The sequence below is a fragment of the Macaca mulatta genome, chromosome 5, assembly GCF_049350105.2.
Source record: "Macaca mulatta isolate MMU2019108-1 chromosome 5, T2T-MMU8v2.0, whole genome shotgun sequence".
Classification (NCBI taxonomy): domain Eukaryota; kingdom Metazoa; phylum Chordata; class Mammalia; order Primates; family Cercopithecidae; genus Macaca; species Macaca mulatta.
In genome coordinates this window covers 132,677,975-132,704,993 of record NC_133410.1, presented here as the reverse complement: position 1 = coordinate 132,704,993, position 27,019 = coordinate 132,677,975, and the positions used below count along the sequence as shown (strand labels likewise).

Genomic DNA, 27,019 nt, shown 5'->3' with positions numbered 1-27,019 from the left:
CCCACAGAAGCACATTTCTCACTTATGATAGAAACAAATGAGAGAGTGTAGTCTAACATAGGCATAGTCAGTTTACACATATCTTTTTTCAGTAACTCATCTAATAAAAAACATGGATTTAACCTAGAGTAAGAAGCAATCAAGTCACTGTGGTGTCATGTGATGATTCCTAAATATGAAATCGTTAGGCTGATGCCAATCCAGAAGTTTTCCTCCGTGTGTATACAAGTAAGAATTATTTCTTATTTGGAACCTTAAGGATAATGTAGTGAGTTTTCATAAGGCTAAATACGTTCAATTAGTATATAACCAAATTAAAAACTAAGTATATTCAGGGCCAGGCACAGTGGCTTACACCTGTAATCCCAGCACTTTGGAAGGCCGAGGCGGGTGGATCACCTGAGGTCAGAAGTTCAAGACCAGCCTGGCCAACTTGGTAAAACCCAGTCTCTACTAAAAATACAAAAACCAGCCGTGTGTGGTGGCAGGTGCCCGTAGTCCCAGCTACTCAGGAGGCTGAGGCACAAGAATCACTTGAACCCAGGAGGTGGAGGTTTCAGTGAACTGAGATGACGCCACTGCACTCCAGCCTGGGCAACAAAGTAAGACTCGGTCTCAAAACAAACAAACAAACACACAAAACTAATTATATTCAGTTTATTCTGAGGTTATATGTGTTGCTTTTTAGAAATATCCTGACTCAGGCCTATAAATGATTCCAATATTAGAAATTATAAAGACCTTTGGAATAGAAAATTATGGGAACGAAACAAGAGGCAAGTACAATAGAAAGGGAATATGGTTTGGTCATCATATAAGGCTAGGTTCAAATTCCAACTCTATTTCTTACTTTTGGGATAATCTTGGATTAATAATTTAATAGCTTTGATCAATAATTTTATAAACCTAGCTTGTTAGCGACTACCTCAGAGTTTTTGTAAGGATTATGTGAAATTATATTTTAAATGCACTTAACGTAAGTCTGTCACAGTATCCACTTAACCAACCAAGGCTATTATGTTCTAGTCTTGGATGGGTGAAAGCAGTAGTAGCAAAGATGGTAAACAGTCACGCCATTTTTAGTATTGTTGTGGGAAAAAGGCAAAACCTTTTTATTGCCAGTCACATGTAGAATTCCAGAAACAAAAACTGCATATAGCAAACTTTCTCAGTAATGCATTTCTCTTTGTCACTTGGTGCGATGGACAATCACTGCTGCACACAAGAATGCATCCTGACTTCTGATTAACTCTTTCCAAATCAATTGAACTCCTATCAGGAGATTAAGCTAACTCATATGTGATTAAGCTAAAACATATGTGAGGTTAGTTTCTGCTCTCAGTGCAGTTTTAAACTGCTAAACCCATACCAGCTGTTTCTATAAACCAGCAATTCTAATCATCCAGTATCACTCCTCAAGGAACGTTAGATTATAGAAGAAATGTGATCAACTAACACAAATTTTACATTTTCAGCAGATGTATTTCAATTTCTACTCAAACTCAATCCCAGCTTCTTCCCTGACCACTCTTGGGTAAGGAGATTTAAAGTAAAGAAAATAGAGCTCGAAGAGTTTAACAGATGAAGATTGTATGCTGACAACCCCAGACCATCTCCTTTGTTCTAGTCATATCCAATAAAACTCCTCAAAATGATTGCCCCATCATCTCTATCATTTAAACAATTTTTGAAACCATCTGCCCCTCAGTTCAAAACATAAACATGACGGAAAATCAAGAAAATACCTTGCAACTTATAAATTCCTTGAGATGTCTTACAAAGAAAAAAATAATTTATTTGATTCTGGAGAAGAAAACAATAATGTATACCATATTGTAAGACTTCATCCAAACATAATAATCCTAAGACTTAGATAACACTTACTATATCAGAAGCACTGGTTTTCAAGACCTTCACATGTGTTAATGTATTTAAAGTATACGATAGGGGCCAGGTGCAGTGGCTCACACCTGTAACCCCAACACTTTGGGAGGCCGAGGTGGGCGGATCACCTGAGGACAGGAGTTCGAGACCAGCATGGCCAACATGGTGAAACCTCATCTCTACTAAAAGTACAAAAAAAAAATTAGCCAGGCATTAATCCCAGCTACTGGGGAGGCTGAGGCAGGAGAATCACTTGAACCCAGGAGGCGAAGGTTGCAGTGAGCCGAGATCTTGCCGTTGTACTCCAACCTGGGCGACAAGAGTAAAACTCTGTCTCAAAAAATAAAAATAAAGTACACAATAAATCTAAGAGACAGGTGATATTACTATACCTACTTTTCAGGTGAGAAAACTGACTCACAGGAAGATAAGTATCTTGAGATGCTAAGTGTCAAAGCCAAAATTTAAATCCCAGTTTGTCTCCTTGACTGCTCACTCTTACTGTTTACTTTATAATGATTTGAAAATAGTAAAATCAGGAATGCCAGTCAGAGATGATGTTAATATAAAAGATATCCAAGTGTTTATAAATCTGATTTTTTAATATACCAACAAGGTGGCTAAGACTATCACAGGATGATCGGTCACATCAACCCATGTTGCAAATAAACCACTCTTTAATAAAGTAATTTGAACCCCATCTTCTTAAAATTTCAACTTTTTGTCTCATTCTTTCTTTTCCTTTCACTCTATTCTTTCTAGACTTTTACAAGGGGGGTCTTCAAGTGTCTGTTTCAAATCTCTTGTATGTTCCTACTCTTAATTATCTTCTTGGATTTGATGATTTTCAATTTCTGTTGATGTATCTGTGTGTTATTTTCTTCTGAATGTTTTATTAGTTGACTCATTTCAGTTTATTTCTTAGTTAGTCTTTTCTATGTTTTTTTTTTCCAATTTTCTCCCTCTCACAAACTGCTTAGTTAGCTTCCTTTTACTGATGAATATTAGAATGTTTAAAAGAATAATCTGGGTCATCATTCTTGAAAATGTAGACATTAAAAGAAGAAAAGATACTCTATTTGCCACTTTTCTTCTTCACTCCAACCCCAGTTGCAGCCCTTACCCCAATTAAGAAATGTTTGGATTAGAGATTCATCTAGTTTTTGAAATGCAGATAATGGAAAAAATGAATATTTTCTGTATTTGCATCATTAACTACCATGTTAGCCTGAATATTTGATGATATCTGGCTAATAAATGCACTTGACTCAGTTTTAAAATACCCAAGTTAAATATATGCAATATTCAAAGAAAAATTAATCAAGGGAAGTTTGCAATTCCAAAGTAGGGGCCATATCTTTAATATGTAGATCACATGAAGATGGACATGCCTCAGTAAGGAAATGCCAGATCTTTCCTTATAATATAAAGTGACATTGTGCAAATGCATTCACTGATTTTCATCTGTCGAATTCATTATCTTACATAATGGCCTTTCCAGGTAAATCAGCAGAGGGACCTAAAATTGCATAAATTTATTCACCAAGTTGTAAATGTGCCAGAATAGCTGCTTTTTAGGTATCTGAGTTGACCCAAAAGCTGAATGCTCACTTGTGTTACTAAGTAATAAAATACTCATGGCTGGACCTCACTCTGTAAGGTACCAAACTAATTATCTATCACCTGATATTATCCAGGAGTTCTCTTTACTTACTTCCAATGCAAGCAGGTAAAATATTTAATCCTTTCTCCAAATATGCTAATCTGCAATCAGCCTAGATAAAAATAAAGCTTAGTGATAACCATATTTTAAAGCAAAAATAAGTTCACTGACATGTTTTAAGCCATTGCTAGCTACCAAGTGGAATGCTGATTCTGTGATTTTTTTTTTTTTTTTTTTAATACTTAGAAGCAATCTGGGGAAAGGGAGGACAAAACAAAACAATATGGTTAATTGATCCATCAATATAATTACGGACAAAAGAAGAAAACAAGTCTTCCTAAGTCATGTTATTAAGGGAAAAAAATGGTTCACGATTACATAACTGCAAGTGAGGGAACCAAGAAGAGACTTGAATCATGTGACTTAGTGCATTGCTTTTTTCTTTTTTTTTCTTTTTCTTTTTTTTTTCAGTTTAAGTATAACTAATTTATTGAATCAGCTAGACTCAGTAGGATACAAAAAGGAAGAGCAAGAGAGTGAGTGAATGAGAGAGAGAGAGAAAGAGAAATGTAAGAAAGAAAGAGAAAGAAGGAAGGAAGGAAGGAAGGAAGGAAGGAAGGAAGGAAGGAAGGAAGGAAGGAAGGAAGGAAGGAAGGAAGGAAAAGAGAGAGAGAGAAAGAAAGAAAGAAAGAAAGAAAGAAAGAAAGAAAGAAAGAAAGAAAGAAAGAAAGAAAGAAATAGAGAAAAGAATAGAAAAGAAAAGAAAAGAAAAGAAAAAAGGAAAGGAAAAGAAAGGAAAGGAACAAGGAAGGAAGAAAGGGAGGTAGGGAGGAAGGGATACATTGCTTTTTTCAACCCTCATTCCACTAAATAGCTGGTTCTTTTTATATCTTACTGAGTACTGCTATATTTTAGCCATTATAAAATCACAAAGTTGAATAGTAAAAGCTGCTATAACTCGAAATTGTGAAATGGACAACTATTTGTTACAAATACTACTTACACAAAAGAAATTCTAAAGAGATCTAAATTAGCCTGTTATTTGTTTGCTTACTTATTATTGAATAAATAAGAGCACTCTCTGTTTTCTTTTTTAAGTCTAACAAATTTTAAGGAAAATGTGAGAACTGGAAATATACTGTAAGTTTCATTGATAATCTTATAAAAGTGAACTTCAGGGCAGTTTTTTGTGGGAAGTTTTGTAGCACTTAGATTAGACTGAACAAATCAAAAAGGTTTTTCTATTGATGTGTCACTTAGCTGTAACTCCTTATGAACTAATATGAAATGCTTGTAGCAAGTATTTGATCACAACTTCCTGAATTAAAAAATTTATTTTACTTTAAATACAACATATTTTATATTGTTTCTATTGTACAATTGACTGTTCATTCTTTTTTAATTTCTTAAATTAAGAGTATTGATTTCATCCTAAACATCAAGTAACATTACACAACACTACATAACTACATTTGCATATAATCCCTCCTAATGACTCGGTTGAACTGCTTACTTTAATAAAAACAGGTTTAAAGGCATTAAGAGTGATAAAATCATAAATTCACAAAAGGACACCAATTTAACTGATACTTTACTAGATTATATCTAAGGATGGAAAATAATATTTAAATGCTTTTGTTTCACGGGTTTGTGCTATTTTAACACAGTTTTATCTATGCAAATTTTCTTTCAGAATGGCAGTAAGAGTGCATATTATCCAAATAAATGAGTAAATCCTAGATAACCGCTTTCAAAATAAATTTAAAATATCATGTAAATTGAAAGTTAAATGTAGTTTAATAAATACTTATCAAGACACCATTGAAGATACACACTGGAGAGTTGATTGTAGACGAATGGCTTATGAAAAAAAGGAGTTAAAATAAGCCATCCATGCACTTTGATGATTATGTTTCAGGACTGGAATTTCAGTTGGAAATTAATTCATTTCACCAGTGTTTGTTGTGCACCACCTCTCCTTCAGACACAGCCAAGCCCTGGGTCTACAATGGTGAATGGAATCTGGAATGGTGCATTACACAAGTAAATTTAGGCCTGCACTCAACAGAAAAATGGCATAAGAAACATTTAAAATTAAGTGCAATAGAGCTAAAGTAAAGAAAGAGAAAATATTTGGTTAGCAAAAGTCAACCTTTTTGGAGGAGGGAACACTTAAATTGGGACTTGAAAGATGGTTAAGATTTCAACAGATAATTAAAGAGAGGAGGGCTTTCTCTAGAAAAAGTTACTTGCAGAGGCAAAAGAGAAAAGCTCAAGAGGCATGCAAGTGGCTGCATGGGAAAATTTCTAGTTGTGATATTGTATGAGTATAGACCCTTAGTACCCTTTGTACCACCCAGGTGAGATTATGGGTTGAGCATAGTAATAATTATGGGGTGAGTATAGTAATGAGGAGTACATTACCAATTCTATGTAATAATTATTAAATTTTGGAAGGTCCTTTATTTCTTCTTCTTAGCAAATTATTTCCCTAGTTATTTTCCATCTTCACAAACATTAGCAAGAACCAGCTCCAATCTTACCCTGCTCCAATTCATTTTCCATACAGCAACAGCAAGTGATCTTTTTTAAATGCAAAGATGACCCTCTCACTCTTCTACTTAATATTCATCAATCTTTTCTCGGTTTATAGCTCCTGAAATAAAATAAAATAATACAGTGTATTACCTGACTTTGGGCCTCTGAGAAAGTTCTTCCCTCTACCTAAACAAATTTTCACACTAAATTCGTCTAACTTGTTGTGATTTATCACCATCAAGTATTAGCTAAGCATCAGTTTCTCAAATATTTTTTCCCTGACTTACCTAATCCAAATGAGCTTTCCTTTTTCTTCTCTCCGGTTGGACTCTATCCTATCCTTTCACTTTACTGACCACAATCTGGAATAGTATATTAACTTACGTGTTTACTCATGTGATGATTCTCATTACCCATCCCCAACCCTCCTGTCAGCTAGACTAGAAGCTGCATTAGAGAACGTTGGGTTCCATTCACCATTGCAGACCCCTATTTAGCATAGTGTCTGAAAGGGAAGTGGTACACAACAAACATTGGCAGAATGAATTAATTTACAACTGAAATTCACATCTTGAAATAAAATCATAACAATACATGATTTATTTTTAAAGAGTGGCTTAATATGGCTCCTCTTTTCATTGAAATCTAATTCAGGATTATAAATTTACAATAAAAGGCAGAAAATATTTCTTGAGCATCAAATTCCTCATCAAAGTAAATCTTACTTGTAGATTTGATTAGCGATACTTTTTCTACATTGAGTTTTACTTTCCCAAGCAGGAGGACATTCAGCAGGACATCTTTATAGTCATAACAGTACATTTCCTTCTTCAGAACTGGAAAGCCATGAAAAATAAACACACCCACAAAAAACAAAATGTTATACATTATAAAAGTTGATCTTCTGCTTAGTGCTTAGCCTTACAACCATAGAATACTAAAGCAACAGAGGCCAGGGTGAAATGAAGATGAAAGTAGAAGAAGGTTGAATGCTCAAATTCTATTTCAAGTAGTTTCAGTCATACTGAATTATGGAAAGTGAATAACTGAATAGGAAGATAACTAGAAATCACATAGTATGGCAGGCTAAATTTTCCAAAATGGTAGCAAAAATATGTCTTATCTCACGTTCTCATTTATGACATGCTCTCTACCTTCATCAAAAAGTGGTGTTCTGTGAATCCCCTCCTTTAATACGGGTGGACTTATGACTCATTTGCAACCAAGCGAAGCTGCATGAATTCCAAGACTAGGTCAGAAAGAGCAGTGAAGCTTCTAACTTGTCAGTTGGAGCACTGGTACTAGGAGTCCTGAGCCACCATGTACTCAGAGGTTGCCAGGCTATCAGGCCAAGCCACATGGCAAGACCAAACGTAGGCATTGCTTTTGGCAGTCTTGGTTTTTTAGTTCTCCTTGCCCAGGAACCAGATATTTGAATGAATGAGGCTTCAGATGATTCTAGTCTCTAGTCCTCAAGGTAACCCTACCCTTTGAATCTTCCTGGCCTGAGAACTCAGACGTTATAGAGGAGAGGCAAGCCTTCAATGCTGCGCCTTCCAAATTTCTGAGCCACAGAATCCATGAGCATGATAAAATGATTGTTTTCTTACATTGCTAAATTAGGGATAGTTTGTCAGACAGAAAAAGTAATCATAACAGGTGATTACGATGTCAGCTTTCAGGGCCAGATATTCGTCATTTTGATGATTTCCTAGGAGGGACACTGGTGTGAGAGAATTCCCTTCCAAGCTCCTTCTAAATGCCTACCTCTTTTAATCACAGATAAAGAAATGGATTTAGTGACCTTAATTGATTCCACTGGTAGTAAAGGAATATAAAAACATTTTCTTCATATTCATAGGTGGATGGGTAAATATATCAAATAATCAAAATGTGCAAAACTGTAGACTCTAAGTCTGAAGAGAAGAAGACATGAATCATTAGTCATTTTATAGCAATGTCCCTATTATGAAATGAGAGGGACCTGCTTAACAAGTCAGCTTGGGGCAGTTCTGAACAGCCAGACCACTGGGGAAGGAGTCTGACAAAGAAAGGCAGATGTAGCATTTATATGTTTTCTTCTGTTCTTTAACACTTGTATGATGAGTGTCTCCATGGAACTCTATAATGCTACACTAGCACTGAAAAAGGAGCACATGCCAAATGGAAATGCAATAACAAGATCTAATTATTATTTTTCATTTAAAATTTTATTACATTCAGAAATCCAAGTTATGGCTCTAATGCTCATTACCTAAACTTAACTAAAAGTAATTCAATTATATTTTCTCCTTTTTAAAAATCCTTTTTATTGTGGTGAAATACAAATAACATAAAATTTACTTTTTAATCTTTTTATGTATACAACTCAGTGGCATAAACTACATTTACAATGTTGTACAACATCACCAACACCTATTTCTAAAGTGTTTTCATCACCCCAAACAGAAATTTTCTCCTTTAATATTTTAAAATGCTCAAATTATTGCAAATTATGTTCTCTTTTTTTCACCAGTCTAGTTACGCTTTTGTAAATTTTCAAGAACAAACTTTTAGTTTATTTGATTTCTCTATTTGTTCTTTGTTACTGTTCGAGTTCTGCCTTCATATTTATTTCCTCTCTTCTACTTACTCCCTGTATTTAATTTGCTCTTTTTCTTCCAGATTCTTTTTTTTTTTTTGGAAGTTTACATCACTGAATAGGAAAAAAAAAAAAAAATTGCCTCTACTTTTATTAGAAATGCTGGAATTACTCTTTATCCTTGATAGTTTAAAAATGTTTTTGAAAAAGAGGAAAAAATACTTAAATACAACGATAAAGAAAAGCCAAATTCAATAGCCTTATATTATGAGCTAATTGATATCCTATTCAAGTAGAGTCTTGGTCAATCACTTGGGCTTTAAATGCATGATTCTATGTCCAAATGAGATAAACATGTTTTCAAAGGTCTCACTTGGACATAGGATGGTTATTCCAAATCTTGAGTTTCATTCTACTCTTATACATAGCCACCGCCCAATGCTTATTTTACAATACAGCCATGCATATATACCACCCACACTCATTTACTGTTTATCATGTGGTTCTTACCTCAGTTAATGGCACCAACTTCCACCCTGTCATCAGACTCATCTTGGTCTTTTCCTTGCCTTCATGATCTATCCAGTCAGTCACCAAATTCTATATCATCTGATCTCTCTCTCTTCCTGTTGCTACTTCCTTAGCTCAATTTATCATTTGTCTTACCACAACAATAACTTTTTTATTCATTTTCATTGTATTTTATTTTCAAATATTTTCACCTTCATTTCAGTCTATCTTCTAGCGCAGGAGTCAGCCAACTTCTTTCATAACGGTCTAGAGAGTATTTTAAGCTCTTCAGGTAAGAGGTCTCTATTTCAACTACTCAATTCTACTCATGTAGTATGAAAACTGAGATACATAATACATAAATTAAATTGGCATGACTGTACTCCAATAAAACTTTATCTACGAAAATGGATGTCATGCCAGATTGGCCCATTAAGTGTACTTTTCAGACTTCTGCTGTAGGATTATAGTTCTAAAAAGTGAATCTGATCATGACCGTTAATATCTTCTATTATATCACCAAATGTATAGTAATATTTCTCAATGATCAGTTTCCTAGAGGTAGATGGAATTATAAGTATGCCAAAGACAAAATTATCTATACCATATTAAGCATGCATTTAATATGATAGTCATTATGCTGGTGAATTACTTGCATGGATTCAATCTTCATGCATATTAACTTGAACTTTAGTAGCAAAAAATAAAGGCATAAACATGCAATGAATAACTCGTCATTAGCTGTTACTTTAATCAATGGTTTTAAACTACTTGATTATGGAATAGTATTTTGAAAAACTATCCATTGTATTTGTCATTCACAATCATTCTCATAGTTCTCCCCCAGCTGAGGTGGAGGCATGCTTCATGGGGAGGGCCAGACTCATCCAAGAAAAGAACAATTGTTTGTTTGGTTTCAAACTTTCAAGATCGTCTGTTGATGCTCACTTTAGGTGCAAGAACTATGAAACATATGATTTTAATCTAAGAGTCAGGTTTTGTCGAGAGAAAAAAGTGATGTACAGATTTGTATTATAGTGGTTCTGTTTTTTTTAATTGTCTGTATTTTATAATGCTCTGAAGTTTGGATCTTACTGATCCTGGAGAGACTTCCCTGTCCAGGGCTAGCTAATTCCTAAACAAAGCTAATTACTGTCCTGAGGCCATGCCTTTCATATGTGAACCAACCAACCCATGGTCCATATGCCCTACTACCTCCTCTGACAAGCTCTCTATTTCCCTGCCCTAATATCCCTTCAGGGCCAGTTTCTAGGAAAGCAGGGGCAGTCCTTACACCCTGAAGTTTGCTGAGATTATTCAAACCAGCCAATCCCAAAGCTGCTCAGCTGCTCTCCTAGCCTGCCAATTCCTTCCCAAGAAAACCACAATAAAGACTCTTGCCCATGCTTTCCCCTCACTCTCTTTGCCGCTTAAACGACCCTGGGGTTTCCCCACATGGGCCTGTGTGGCATGCCCTGCCTCCTGTTTCTAGCAAACTGGGAATATAAACTTCTTCGCTTCTGTGTCTGTGTGTCTTACCATATCTGATTATAAAAAGTGGTAGATACATTTTAGAACAAAATTCTAGAGGTCAAATCTCAGAGAAATGATCAGAGTCTTTTACTGTGTCCCACAAGGTGAACAGATTTCTTTCTGAAGTCTAACTTGAATCTTTACAGGAAGTTCCAATGCTTCCCAAAATTACTTCCCAAGCAAATGGGAAGGAACAAGTACATTTAGTTGGGGCACCCAGTCTTCTTGGACACTATTTTGACTCATTTAGAGCATTCAACTTTAAATACAAAGTAAAACTTTGTTGTGGGTTTTAGGATTGTATTTGTCTCATGCTGCTACAAAGAACTATCTGAGACTAAATAGTTTATGAAGAAAAAAGGTTTAATTGACTCAAGTTCCTCATGGCTGGAGAAGCCTCAGAAAACTGACAATCACAGCAACATGCAGAGGATAAGCAAAGCACATCTTTCCATATGAGAGAGTAAAAGGGGAAGTACCACACACTTTTAAACCATCAGATCTCATGAGAACTCTCTCACTATCAAGAGAACAGTGTGGAGGAAACCCGCCCCCATAATCCAATCACCTCCCACCAGGCTCCTCCAATTCGATGTGAGATTTGGGTGGAAACATAAATCCAAACCATATTATTCTATCCCTGGTCCCTCCCAAATCTCAGGTCCTTCACACATTGCAAAATACAATTATCCCTTCTTAACAGTCACCCAGTCTTAACTCATTTCAGCATTAACTCAAAAGCACACAGTCCAAAGTCTCATCTAAGACAAAGTAAGTCCCTTCTGTTTATGAGCCTGTATAATCAAAAACAAGTTAGTTACTTCCAACATACAATGGGGGTACAGGCATTGGGTAAATGCTGTCATTCCAAAATGCAGAAATTAGCCAAAACAAAGGGGTACATGCCCCATGCAAGTCTGAAATTCAGCAGTACAGTCATTAAATCTTAAAGCTCCAAAATAATCTCCTTTGACTTCATGTCTCACATCTAGGGCATGCTGATGCAAGAAGAGGGCTCCCAAGGCCTTGGGCAGCTCCACCCCTTTGGCTTTGTAGAGTATAGCACCCCCAGCTGCTTTCACGGGTTGGCATTGAGTGTCTGCAGCTTTTCCAGACACAGAGTGCAAGCTGTTGTTGGATCTACCATTCTGGGATCTGTAGGATGGTGGCCCTCTTCTCAAAGCTCCACTAGGCAGTGCCCCAATGGGGACTCTGTGTGGGAACTTCAACCCCACATCTCCACTCTGCACTGCCCTAGCAGAAGTTCTCTGTGAGGTCTGCACCCCTGCAGCAGACATCTGCCTGAACATCCAGGCATTTCCACAGATCCTCTGATATCTCGGTGTACGTTCCCAAATCTCAATTCTTGCCTTCTGCATATCTACAAGCCCAATACCAAGTGAAATCCACCAAGGCTTGGGGCTTCCACACTCTGAAGCCATGACCAGAGCTGTACCTTGGCCCCTTTTAGCTATGACTGGAGCTGGAGCAGCCAGAATGCAGAGCATCATGTCCTAAGGCTGCACAGAGCAGCTGGGCCCTGGGCCTGGCCCAGGAAACCATTGTTTCTTCCTGGGCCTCCAGGCCTGTGATGGGAGGGGCTTCCATGAAAGTCTCTGAAATGCCCTGGAGACATTTTCTCCATTGCCTTGGCTATTAACATTCAGCTCTTTTTTACTTATGCAAATTTCTACAGCCAACTTGAATTTCTCACCAGAAAATGGGTTCTTCTTTTCTACCATATAGCCAGGCTGCAAATTTTCCAAACTTTCATACTCTGCTTTTCTTTTAAATATGAGTTCCAATTTTAGACCATTTCTTTATTTACATGTATAAATATACGCTTTTAAAAACAGCCAGGTCACATCTTGCATACTTTGGGGCTTAGAAATTTCTTCTGCCAGATACCCTAGGTCATCTCTTTCAAGTTCAAAGTTTCACAGAAGCCTATGGCAGGGGCAAAATGCCACCAGTCTCTTTGCTAAAGCATAGCAAGAGTGACCTTTACTCCAGTTCCCAATAACTTCCTCATCTCCATCTGAGACCACCTCAGCTGGAACTTCATTGTCCTTATCACTATCAGCATTTTGGTCAAAACCATGCAACAAGTTTCTAGGAAGTTCCAAACTTTCCCACATCTTCCTTTCTTCTGAGCTCTCTAAACTGTTCCAATCTCTCCTTGTTACCCAGTTTCAAAGTCACTTCCACATTTTCAGGTATCTTTATAGCAGTGCCCCACTTCCGGTACCAATTTTCAATATTAGTCTTTTCTCACACTACCATAAAGAACTATCTAATACTGGGTAATTTATGAAGAAAAGAGATTTAGTTGACTCACAGTTGCATAGTTTTAACAGAATGCATGACTGAGAGGCCTCAGGAAACTTACAATCATGATGGAAGGTGAAGGGGAAGCAAGCATGTTTTACCAAGGCAGAGCAGGAAAGAGAGAGAACAAAGAGGGAAGTATCACACACTTTCAAACAACTAGATCACATGAGAACTCACTCACTATCATGAGAACCACAATGGAGAAGTCCACTCCCATGATCCAATCACCTCCCACCAAAGCCCTCCTCCAATTAAACATAAGATTTTGGCAGGGACACAAATCCAAACCATATCAAGGACAAAACTGATTTTTCTCCTTTTCTCATGTATGTACGTGGCTTTCAGCCCCTTTATCCTCTAGCCTTAGGGGCTTTAGTTGTCATGAATCCTTCTCATAATTCTCTTTTGCTCAATTGATTGCTAAAAAAATATAAACACCAAGATGCAAACAAATCCAAACAAAATACTTCTGTGGGTCAGCTAAAGCATGGACTAAGGTAAGGGTTCCTCTTGTCCAGAATCCAGTGAGCTATTGGCCTTACCAGATATTGAGTCTTATTATAAACCATATGATAAACAGCATTTAAATCAATATGGTATTGCTGAAATGATGGAACTAAACCCACAATCCAGATCCAGATATTTACAAAACTTTTTATTTGACCAAGAACTCATTAAAAATGGTCCTGAGATAACAATGTATTCCTATGGGACGAAAAAAATGACACTGCATCTCTTCTTCTCATCATAAAAAGTAAAAATTCTGGTGAGCTAAAGACAAATGTGAAAGAAAAATTCTGACTTTTGCTTATCATTCATTAATTTATTTTTGGAACTTTAAAACCTCTCATAAAAGTGTACTGTACTATCCTATTGATTTTATTACTTTTCTCTTACTTCTTTCTAGGTTCAACATTTTTGTCTATTGTCATCTTGTTCATAAATTCTGTGCCTCATAAGAAAAAAGGCCTACGTCTATTTAATTCACTTCTGTGTATTAACTACATAATACACTGCTTAATAAACTATGTATTTGTTGAATGCTTGAATTGCAAGGAATCATCCTTGTTGGAGAACATGTTTTAAGGACCACTAGTGTTAACTATTTAATGATACTTCTTAAATATAGAAAAAACTAAATCAGAGAATACAGCTTGAAAACTACAAAATCATAGCAAATGTATGAATTCAAAAATTGCAAAAATAATACAATTGAAACTAACAGAATGAATTACATATGATGGATGATGTTACCTTGAAATTAAACCACCAATATTGGGTTTAATAGTAGAAATATTGGTTATTTTGATTTCAAGCATGAGGTATCATTCCTCAGTCATTATCATTATATACCTTTTTCATAACTGTAGTGAGTTTACTTTATATAATATGACTGAAATAGATCTAAATGGCAGTCTTTCATTTCATATATTGAGCTCAGGTTTTTTTAGAGTCCAGATTTTCACCAATGGCAATAATAATATCTCTGAGTATTTACTATGGATAAAGCACTGTGATAATTCCTTCCATTCATTCATTTAACTAACTCACTATATTAACTGATTTATTTAACTTTTTTTTTTTTTTTTTTTTTTTTTTTTTGAGATGGAGTCTCACGCTGTCACCAGGCTGGAGTGCAGTGGCATGATCTCGGCTTACTGCAACCTTCGCATCCCAGGTTCAAGCGATTCTCCTGCCTCGACCCAAGTAGCTGGGACTACAGGCGCGTGCCACCATACCCAGCTAATTTTTTTATTTTTTAGTAGAGATGACGTTTCACCATGTTGGCCAGGATGGTCTCAATCTCTTGACCTTGTGATCCTCCCGCCTCGGCCTCAGAAGTGCTGGGATTACAGGTGTGAGCCACCGCGCCCAGCCTTAACTTGTTTTATTAACACCATAAAGCAGAAAATAATTACTCTTGTCACCTCAAAGCAACTCAGTCACTTCCAGTTTGATAACAGATATATGCTGAGTCTGTGCTCAGTTAATTTAGGATTTATATTCAGTCAGTTCAGTGATCCATGTTCAATTCCATTGCTGTCTAAGATTGCCTATCCCTCCCTCCTCAGCCTCAGAATGATGTCTGGATTCATGGGGCATTTATATAACAGCCTGGGAAGGATGAAGCTGGGAGCTTGCCCTACTCAGTTTCCAGCCTGGTTTTGACCTGGTCCATTCACTGCCAGGATTCAGGAATCCTGGGCTCAGCTTCTGCCCTGCCTGACCCCAGAAGACCAACTTGATAGACCAGATTGAAGGGTTGGCTTGGGCAAGGATTTGGTCCTTTAGCCTCTGAGTTTCTAAGGCCATCCCTGGGGAATGTGCTGTGGGGCCCTTGGTGGGATTCATGACCAAGCTGTGGGCTTGCTTCAGGTACAATTTTTAAGTATTTAGATACATGGTTTGTGAATTTTCACCTGTACTTCATAAATGGTGAGAGCAGGCATGAGAAGAAAAAAATAAAATGTGTCACTTTTTATGAGTGTCTTGGCTATTTTCAGCCCTTGCTCCATCTTATCTGTTCTAGCCTCAGTGCTATAGTGCCTCCTGGTTGTTTTTAGTTTTTTCACTTTATTCTTGTTTTCTCGTATTTTTCTTTTTGTGCTAATACAGACATGTTTCTTTCATAAAATGGTATTTTTAAATATTTTATCTAGGCTTATTTATACATTATGCGTTGGAAGAGTCATTCAGTATCTAGCCATTCTTCTAGAAACAGTAGGTCACTGTCCTAAGTATTATAATAAATATTATAAATTCCTCATTTCAAATGGCTCAAAAATACTCATTCTAATCAGAATTATATCAAATATCTATTGCTGCCTAGCAAGCTACCCCAAATACAATAGGTTAAAACTATAGCTATGCACTTTCACAGGATTCTGTGGTTTGGCTGAGTGGTCCATCTGCAGGCTTATCCAGGGTCACCTGAGAAACTTCATTCATCTGGGGGGTCTACTAGTGCAACCTAACCCTGGGTACCCCAATTTGCCCAATTTGCAGTGTTTCTTGGGCCACGTTTTATTGGCCAAAGAAAGTCTAAGGCCATCCCCAATTCAGCAGAGTAGAGAAATACTCTCCACCTTTTGAGAAAAGAGTCTTACAAAGTGCCATGGATAGAGTAAAACATTAATCACATTTAGCAAATAAAAATGCACGAAACATAGTTACACTGGAATTTTAGAAAAATAGAAACTTTTTGAGTGTAAATATATCCCAAATATTGCATAGGGCATATATATAATAAAAAAAAAATTCACTGTTTAACTCCAAATTTAACTGGCTGTCATGTATTTTATCTTGAAACTCTAGTGGCTGTTTTATTATTATTATTAAGCTGGTTTACCCCACATTGGCTTTTAACCTGTCCATAAAACAGTCATAGCTTGATTTAGAAAATCTCAATCAGTAAGTATGTACCAATTCATTTGTATTTATTCTCTTTCTCACATCTCTTCCTAGTACTTTGAGAGAATAAAGAACTGTTCAGTCATAGAGTGTTGGTTTCATTGTTGCTGTGGAAAATGGATATTTTCAGGGATTCTCCCAGTTTATATCTGAGGACATTGTCTCTTGGATCTCACCTTCCAGGCTACAAGACACACCTATTCAGACGTCCCTCATGCATGGAAAACCACAGTGCCTCTGACAGAGAGCAGAGCTCAGAAGTACATCAAACAAAAGACTTAGAATGGAGCAGAGCAGCTTCCTAGGAAGACATAATAGATGTTACGATATTTCTTTTCCTTTTTTTTTTTTTTTTGTTGTTGTTGTTGTTGTTGTTGTTGAGATGGAGTCTCCTTCTGTCACTCAGGCATGATCTCGGCTCACTGCAAACTCCACCTCCCAGGTTAAGCAATCCTCCTGCCTCAGCCTACCAACTAGCTGGGATTACAGGTGCCCACCATTACACCTGGCTAATTTTTTGTGTTTTTAGTAGAGACGGGGCTTCACCATATTGATCAGGCTTGTCTCGAACTCCTGACCTCAGGTGATCCACCTGCCTCGGCCTCCCAAAGTGCTGGGATTACAGGCGTGAGCCACCACACTCAGCCCAATTTTATGATATTTCTAAAGAAAACTTGTTCTGGCAAGAACAGTACTAATATTTATTTATATCTCTAAATAATGTACCTCTGACTTTTACTCATGGTATTACCGAATTTCCTCAGGGTGCGTAACTGTGCAACTAGGCTTGGAATACATAAGACTTTTTTCCTTAAGGAATACTATTTAATAGATGAGAAAAAACATGATGAACACAAATACAAGTACAGTATATAAAGAGAAGAGCAAAGAAATCATTTTTCCAAAAGCCAAAGAAAAAGAGTGGCTAATATCCAAAAAAGCTCTAGTTGAATAGGAAGACCACAAACTGAGATTTAATGGCAGGGATGACGTGACAGGCTGAGCAGGGAGAAGAAAACTGTGGCAGAGATAACTGTTTTTTCTCCAGGATCCAGTCTCCCCTCTTTCCTTAGTTATAGAACTCTCAGGTTTAGCTGGGTAGGTGGCCACCTGGAGTCAAGACTACACTTCCCGGACTCCATTTCTGCCAGTGTGGGCCTGTGCTTAAGTTTTAGCTGATAGAATGTAAATGTAAACATTGTGTGCCATTTTCTAGAAACATCCTTAGTGAGAGAGGCCTGCCTTTTCTCCACCCTTCCTACCCTTTGCTGGCTGGAATGCTGACAAAGGGGCAACAGCAAGAAGAGCTTTCTTGAAACGTGGGATAGAAATTATGTGCTGAGGGTGGGGGAGCAGCCAGACCAAAGGAGCCTCAGTCTCTGACACCACACAGTGCCATCCGCACCTGAAATAAGTACCCTCAGATTTCATTTCTATAACAGAGAAATGAATGTCTGTCCTGTTGAAGCCCTGCTTTGGGGATTTTCTACCAAGTGAAATAGCATCTACTCATAACAGACACGTAACTTAATGGCAAAATCAACTGCTTAATAGAAGATCAAAACTATGGATACCAAAATATATTTCAAAAAAAGTGATCATGTAATGCAGTTAGAAGCTTGTTATTCCCTAGGGCCATTCAGGCAGGTTTCCAATTGAAGACCTGGGAGATGGGAAAAATATTTGAGACCAACTCTGAATGAGCCTGTCAATGAAGGGATTTATTTTCAAGAAGAGGTCATAGGGTTAAAAAAGAAAAATAAGGATCATTTCCATGAAATAGCTTCAGCCAACTCCTACCAAATCAGACGGAAAATAACTACAAGTCAAAGTTGCAATGAAATTAATGTAACTTCTAGCCATTTTCTCTTTGCCCTTAAATACTGCTGTAATTGAGTTGTAGAGTAAGTCAGCAAAACATCTAACATGACACATCATTTTCTTGAATATCAGTCTGCACAATGACAAGATAATTAAATTACTGTGTTATTATCAAATATAATTTCCAGGAAATTTAACTTCTTTCTTTTCCAACTGGCAAAGCCCAAAATAAAAAATTGAGCATTAAATTGGGCATTACTTAGGGATTTGAAAAAAAATCTATTTTCTCCCAACACAATTGATTTCCAGAAATTTCTGTTACTATTATTAAGCCATTAATAGGGACTTCCTAATAATTCTATAAAGTACAGAATAGACATTTTTCACTTAATCTTTTTATTCTTTTCATTAATTTTTTTAAAGTTGCATCAATCTGTTAGACTGGTATTTTAAACTTTTTAGAGAGTGTCTTTTTTATTTCCTTCTTTAAGTTTTACCTATACTTTCCACAAGAAATTTCACAGGCATTTGGGAACTTTCAGTTCAATAACACACTTTATATTATGGATTTTATATTCAAGAAAGGTATATAAATATGTAGCAAATCTTGGAAGCCTTTAAGGTATGAGTGATGGCTGCTCAGGCAAACCATGGGGAAAGATTGGAAATGATAATGGTGTTCATACATCCTCCCATAGGCAGTGAACAAGGTTGGTCACATTGACTCTATTATGACTGAGACTGGCAAATTTTACTTGGTTCCCCAGAATCAGTGAAAAGAGATTTTGAAAATATATCCATAAATCTACTGTGGGTGTTTAATTCAAATATTCCTATCTTAATATGTAGTATGGTATTAGTCTGCTTGGCGTAATTTTTTTCAAAAGGAGAAAAAGCAAAATAATAAATACAATAGACAAGTAAAGGACCCTAAGAAGCTCAATTCTTTTTATAGTCTTTATATATTCATTGATATAATATCTTCTAGCTCAGCAACTGTCTGTAATACAGCATCTCTGCTTTTTATTTCACCATTTCAACTCACGCAAATCACTCTTGTGTAAGGGTGATCGATAATGACTTCATCAAGAAATCCACCATTAATGTATCAGTCCTTGTTTAACATGACCTTTTTATCTTTTTATTCTTTTCATTAATTGCTTTTAAAGTTGCATCAATCTATGAGACTAGTATTTTAAACATTTTAGATGGTGTCTTTTTTTTCTTTAAATTTTACCTATATCTTTCCACAAGGAATTTCACAGGCATGAAATGATGTTCTCTCACAATGATGACTTCTCTCTACTTCCAGAAAAATCTCTTCATTCTTGGCCTCCATAACCCTAATTTCTCTTGGTTTTCCTCTTACCTCTCTGAGCAATTCTTCTAAGTCTACTTTGCTGGCCTTCTCTTGTAATAGGCTCTGAAGTGCCAATGTTCCCCACGGTCTTGATCATGGCATTTTCTTGCATTGCACATTTCTATGGTTCAAGTACTACTCATATGTTAGAGCTTCCCAATTCTATAATATTATCAGTCTTGGAACTCTCTTCCAAGATTCATGCCTTTACTGCTTGTATTATTCTGAACTTTCTTTTACCTGAACACCTCCGAAGAAACCAAACCTGGACAAACTTCTTTTATTTCCTAAATCTCTTCTGTCCCTCATCCCACCTTTATCTAACCACAAATCCTATATACTCTACATGCTAAAAACCGTTCATGTCAATCTTTTATTTGTAATCTGCATTCCCACTGTCCCTTATTCAGCAGTCATCTGTACGACTGCAAAAATCCAAAGAGAAACAAACAAGCAAACAAGAACTTTCTAAATGATCTTCCTGCTTTTAATTTCATCACATTTCCATTGTACTACTGCTTATGTGATTTTTCTAATATATGTAACATAGCCACTTTCCTATTCTACATCTTAATGTGGCTTTTCTTTCCTTAAGTCAATATCCACATCCTTAGTAGGTTATAGGAAGCCATTCATGCTCTGAGCGCCTTCATTTCTGGGCTCTTCTGCCACCCTCCACACACTCACTCACTTCAGCAACCTTGAACACTGATGTTTACTATGTGTGCTGCAAACTGTCTTTCCTCTGTGCCTTTGGACATGCTGATCTCACTAACTCCAAAATTCTTCCCCTCTTTTTCTGCCAGGAAAATTTATCTTTTAAGACTCACCCAAAAATTTCTTCACGGCTAGGTCAACCTCTTTTCCTAAGCCATATTAGATGCTCTCTTTCTCAGCTTCCTTTAGCATTTTGTACATGCTTTCATTACAGCAATTTATACCACGGCTTGTCTGCATTTCTTTATATATACTTTGTATAGCCTTTTTTTTGTATATCCTTCCTGAGGAAAGGAATCATATCTTATTCATTTTTGTGACAAACACCAGGCACAGTGCCTAGTGCTCGAAAGATGTTTTTTATATTAATATTAAGCAGAGAAGGAGGATATGCATATGAAAGATATATAATCCCTGATTTCAAAGAAATAACATTACAATATAAAGATTTATAGTGGAAAAAATATAAAATAGATTGCTTATGTTCCACCAGAGAGTAAAATTAGAAGAATTTACAAAGAAAAAAATTACTCACTAAAATAACGTACTCTCTAATCTTTGGAGTTATCTAACTAGCAAGCAGGAAGCATCAAGAGTTAGTGAGCTTCTGATCACTAGATTCAGGCTGAAAGAAGATGGCTTAATGTCTTCAACTCGAATGTGGTCTCTATTCAACTCTTGTATTGGATGACAGTTTAGACCTCTACAAGCCCTGCGTGCCTGATGTCATTCTCTGAAAAGGCAGACAATTAAGGGATTCTGAAATAATATTTTTAGTAAATAAGATTATTTGGTATCTCTGCCTCAATTCTGTAATTTAAAATATTAAATTTGAATTAATTACAGTGTATTCATAGTAAGAGTTCACTAAAATTTTATAATTCCACAATATTCTGGGAATGGACAACTAGAGACATTATTTTGGATTTATTTGGTGGTAGCAGAGTACAATAATTAATACCTCCTTTCCCCTACCTGAGACTGGACACTTAGTAAAGATGAATATAGGAGTCAGATAAATTAAGGTCAAATATTACGTTTGTTATCAATAAAAATGAACAGCTTTGGGTTACTGATAAAGCCACACTCTTCTGCAGGCCTAATAATATACCCTACATTGAAAATACTGATTGCCTTAGTTCCTTTTGTGCTACTAAAGCAGAATACTATGCACTGGGTAATTTATAAAGAACAGAACTGTCTTTTCTTTTCTTTTCCTTTTTTTTTTTTTTTTTTTTAAGACAGAGTCTCTCTCTGTCACCCAGGCTGGAGTGCAACAGCCTCTTCTTGGCTCACTGCAACCTCTGCTTCCTGGGTTCAAGCAATTCTCCTGCTTCAGCCTCCCGAGTAGCTGGGATTATAGGCGCCCACCATGACACCCAGTTATTTTTTTGTATTTTTAATAGAGACAGGGGTTTCACCATGTTGGCCAGGATGGTCTCAAACTCCTGACCTCATCATCCGCCCACCTCAGCCTCCCAAAGTGCTGGTGTTACAGTTGTGAGCCAGGCCCCTAGAACTGTATTTTCACAGTTCTAGAGGCTGCAAAGTCCAAGATCTAGATTCCAGTATCTGATCAGGGTTTCCTTGCTGCATCCTAACACAGCAGAAGATGGAAGAGCAAGAGAGAGACAAACTCTATGTCTTCACATGGCAGAAAAGCTGAAGAGATAGAACTCACTCCCTCAAGACCTTTTTATAGCAGCATTAGTCCCTTCCACCTATAAACCTCCCATCAGGCCCTACCCTATTGCATTGGCAATTAAGTTCACAACACAGTAATTTGAGAGGACACAATCAATCCATAGCACCCATTCATCTAAAGATGCTGGTTTCCTCTGTTGAGACTGCCAGAAGGTAAAGAGCAGAGCCAAAGAAATTTGGGGAGGATCCAGAAAAACTTTAGCCAATCATACTTTTTTCTCTTCCCCCATTTTCAATGGTCAGTGGAAGGAGAGTGAGTGAGTGGGTGGAAAGAAATTAGAAATGCTCCTCTTATTAATTCTTCTGGAGAGTTAAGAAGACTTTTCCTTTTCTCTATGGATGCATGAAGAATAAGGAAGTGTTCTAACATACTCTTAAGACCAATGTTATTTTCAGTAGCTTCCTACTCTACAATTGGCCTTACATATTAAAAACACAATCTTCTCTGATATTTTGAAAGATTCAAAATTTAGCAGCTGTACTGAAAACTAACCTGTTTCTTTAGAATAACTTCACTATTTACTTATGTACTCATGCCTTCAAAAAAATATTTATTAAATGCCTATCATGTTCCTGGTTCTTTTATGCTAGTGATCGAAGAAAAATAAGCCACCATCAATGTCCTTAAAGATCTCTAGCTGGAGAAATGGCCAATTAACTAATAATAATAATAATAATAGCAATATTATTACAGTAATAATAATTATTATTATTAATACACAGTATAATGGAGGAAGGACTATTATACCATGAACCAAAAGGGGAAGGGGCAATTAATTACTAGAATAAAGAAAAAGAAACATTATAATAAAAATAACAAAAACATACTGTCCTGATGTAGGCTTTGAAAAATGAATAGGAGTTCACTAGGAGAAAATGAGTGGGAACGAAGCTATCCCTTAAAAAAGAAGGCTCACGGGCAAAGGCACAAATGTCTGAATATGCAGCATCTCAGAAATCATTAAAAGGAAAGCACGTTTGATATATGTAAAATATTTTCACATTTCACATAAAGTTTATTAAAGCAGGGAAACTTTTGCGTAGTTTAATAAAATTACAAAGCTCTAGAGGTGAGGCATTTTGAACTAGTTAATAACCAAATGATTTAAGGAATTATTCATTAACCACTAACAAATACCTCCTGCATCCCTCATCTTTGGTTAAGTTCCAACAGTAATATCTCAGAGGTCTTGGCACTTGAAATCTGAATTTAAGCATTTATGTCTACAATATAAGGACCAAAAATATTTTGCTTCTGGGTCATTAAAATTTTTAGAATAATAAGCCCTTCCTTAGCAGCCATTCTATTTGGTAGAATGCCATTCAGGAACGTTTTCTGTATCTGAATTCATAGGGGAAATAAAGTGGTGCTCTTGTTAAGGAAATCCATTTCCTCCAAAAGGACAAAGTATGACAAAGACTGTTTTTCCAACTTAATGTAAATTTCATAACATCAGCAGCGTGAAGTGCAAACTGCCAAATGGAAAGGCTCACACACGTCCCATCCACATAACACATGGACTCAGGAGGGGCAGAGATGACATTTTACTTTAGGAACTATACATCTTCCACACAGCTTCTAAGATCTGCACTGGTGAACCCACTCCTGTCTGTTGAAGTCTTTGTCTTTATTAAATGCCTTCTTTCAGGATGGCTAAAATGATGAGAGGATTTTTGCTTGCTTTTCTTCTTGTTTTCCTGTCTCTTTCCCTTTACAGATACAGCCCCAGTGATTGAAAAACCTGACCTGCAAATCTGACCGTTCCACTTATCTAGGACTATCTCTAAGTACAAGGTCGACATTATCTCAGCCTGCATCCTGTGTAATTATAGTATTTGGCTGGCATTGCTGAATAGGGGCTGAAATCCATCAGGTTTTAGTTAATCTTCCTTGAGTAATCACAGCTGGTTGGCCGGAAGAAAATGATTATGAAATAAAGTTGTTGTGTCTCAATAATAAAGATTACTGATATGCAGGGCAAGCTCTATCTAAGGTTAACCTTTCTCTACATATGAAGGCTCTGTATAACTGAGGAACGATAAATTATTTCTGAAAAGTCTGCTTTGCTTCAGATTTTAACTTCTCCTTTCTTTTCACTTTTACTAAATCCCCCACCAGTCCTGAATTTTCATTACACGGCACTGAAACACATATACTAACCCTTTGGAAGTTTTTCAAACAGATCCAACTAGCAGTTTAATGGACATGAGATCAGTTTCCTTCGAGTCTTTGAATAGAATCTCATGTTGTTTTATTAAGAATCTTTTTTATTGCGCTAATCTTGAGGCTATGAGTTATTCACACTATAGACAGGATGAGAATGAATCTGCATGGTGATATTAGAGAGCATGTCAATTGGTATTGTAGTGGTGCAAGCTGTATATTCAAAACATAAAACAGACTTACACAATTGGAGAAAACTCCCCATCACTGTCTATGCAATATGAACAATCCAGCATACGTCCAATCCAATAATTTTTACTCCTTCTTATAATAAGAGATGATCATAAAAGATTTATCTAGCAACTGTAAAAAGGCACAGATGGTGGTATGGTGGTTAACAGCACATATTCTGTAGTCATAGCTAGCTTTGCCTCTCACCAGCTGTGTGACTTTGGGTGAATCACTTAACCTCTCTATTGACTTAGTTTCCTCGACCTTAAAATAGAGATGATAATAATCGTAGCTGTCTCATGTGCACATCATGAGGATTAAATGAGTTAACATATCCAGGATGCTTAGAACAGTTATTGACATTTAAAAAGCATAGTAAGTGTTCACTCTTGATAACATTAAAACATACAAAGAAACAGGATTGGCGGGATCCTAACATTGTTGGATAGGCAGTAAGTACAACTTGCAAGATCTTTAGCCCCAAATTCTTGTTTGATACTTGACTTCAGGCTATTAACATTTAACCAGAGACTCATAAATAAAATGAACTGTAGTTAAACTCATCATGTTAATGCTTCTACTCATGAGAAAATAAGAACGCACATAAAAATAGTATACCATGGATTTTGTCTGAAGGGTAAGATGAGAGCAGGAGGACAAGGGAAGATGATTTGCTTGAGGCTGATGGTTCTGGGCATGGTGGCTTCCAGACTCTTCCTTATACCATTGCTGTCATTGCCCTTACATCACATGACTGGGATGACCACGGAAGTTCCTCCTACAAAGAAATACATTTCAGTTTCTGAGTTTCCAAGCACATTTTGGCATCCATGCCTTGGCTATTGCACTGACTCTTCTTTCTTCCTAATTACATCCCTAATGTAAATACATCCAGAAATAATCCTTAATTACATCCTCTTAATTATACACCTACTGCAAATGCATGCCAACTCTCCTCTGTCATCATTTAAGTCAATTGGTTAATACTAAACCAAACAAATACACAGACACACAAGAAAGCCATCAGTGGGAAGTTTTGAATAGAAAGATATGTTGAGAAATATGTATTTTTCATTTTTATTTTTTAAAGCCAAAGCAAGTTTATTAGGAAAGTAAAGGAATAAAAGAATGGCTACTCCATAGGCAGAGCAGCCCCAAGGTCTGCTGGTTGCCCTTTTCTATGCTTATTTCTTGATTATATGCTAAACAGCGGTGGATTATTTGTGCCTCCCATTTTTGGACCATATAGGTAACTTCCTGACGTTGCCATGGCATTCGCAAACTGTCATGGTGCCGGTGGGAGTGTAGCAGTAAGGGCGACCAGAGGACACTCTCATTGCCATCTTGGTTTGGGTAGGTTTTAGCTGGCCTCTTTACTGCAACTTGTTTTATCAGCAAGGTCTTTATGACCTGTATCTTGAGCTGACCCTCTATTTCATCCTGTGACTTAGGATGCCTTAGCCTCCTGGAAATGCAACCCAGCAAGTCTCAGCCTTATTTTACTCAGCCCCTATTCAAAATGGAGTTGCTCTGGTTCTAATTCCTCTGACATTTCCCCCCTCCCTTTTATAAGAGAACCCTTAATCCTAGGGGTTGCAGAGGGACAATGATCAGTCTTCTGTAACTTCTTCAGGCTGAATAGGGGCGAAGTTATACCTGCCTAACTATTGGGTCTCTTGCATTTAGCACAGAGAGAAGTTCAGTCAGAAAGCACTGGTATAGTGAGGGCCATTCATAACTCTTGAATTCCAACACATGGTGATATCTGAAAGGTTAATAACTATTTAATTTAAGAAAACATTGAGTAAGCTTATTCTGCATTCCTACACAAGATTACAACAGCAATAGGAATGTGTATTTTTAATAATTCCTCTTAATTTGAGTTTAATTTAAAATTTTAGAAATTGCTTCTTAATCATATTACATTTCTTTCATTTTTATGAATCTTATCTGGATTTTTAAAACACAACACAGAGAAAAGTTTCAAGATAGAGTCTAGATGTCCATTCTGTGTGTGTTTATAAAGTTTCAGATCATCATCCATATATTTCTGTATTCTCATTGATCTTGCAATATCTTCTTTTATTTGGCTGAAGATCATATATAAAACGTCAAAGCATGTCAAACACATAGATCTTCTTTAAGTACAAAAAGAATTGACAATCCATTTGAGAGTCATTAGGGTGTAATTTATAACCTAACATGAAATTATACCTGTCTATTTTCACCACAATAAATCTGCATGGCTCTTACTAATATCAAGGAAACTTATTAATGTGTCTTAATGGAATGAAAATTTAATAATAATAAGCATTTTGAAAGATAACACCACTGTTAATTGAAAGACAAACATTTTTTAAGTTAGATTATTTGAGGAATAAAGTGACTGTATTTTGGTTCTTGAGAAGAGGCTATTCTCCAGACATCATCTTTTTAGGAATTTATAATGGGAAGATTCTAAAATCTTGTTTTGCTCCCAAATTCTGTCTCTAGATATAAGGAAGAGATTATATAAAATTAAACTTTTATATACATAAAGATTATATAAAATTAAACTTCAGAAAAATAGTA

The 27,019-nt window shown here is 36.4% G+C and overlaps 1 long non-coding RNA gene across 6 annotated transcripts in view; it reads right to left on the bottom strand.

Annotated features, from left to right (window-relative positions):
• LOC106998488 (uncharacterized) overlaps positions 1-27,019 on the bottom strand; it is a 397,362-nt gene that overhangs the window by 27,792 nt on the left and 342,551 nt on the right. For all 6 annotated transcript variants that reach the window (XR_013417556.1, XR_013417553.1, XR_013417557.1 and 3 more), the window contains one exon: positions 25,067-25,226. This is a non-coding gene — a long non-coding RNA (uncharacterized LOC106998488). The remainder of the gene's footprint in view (positions 1-25,066; positions 25,227-27,019) is intronic.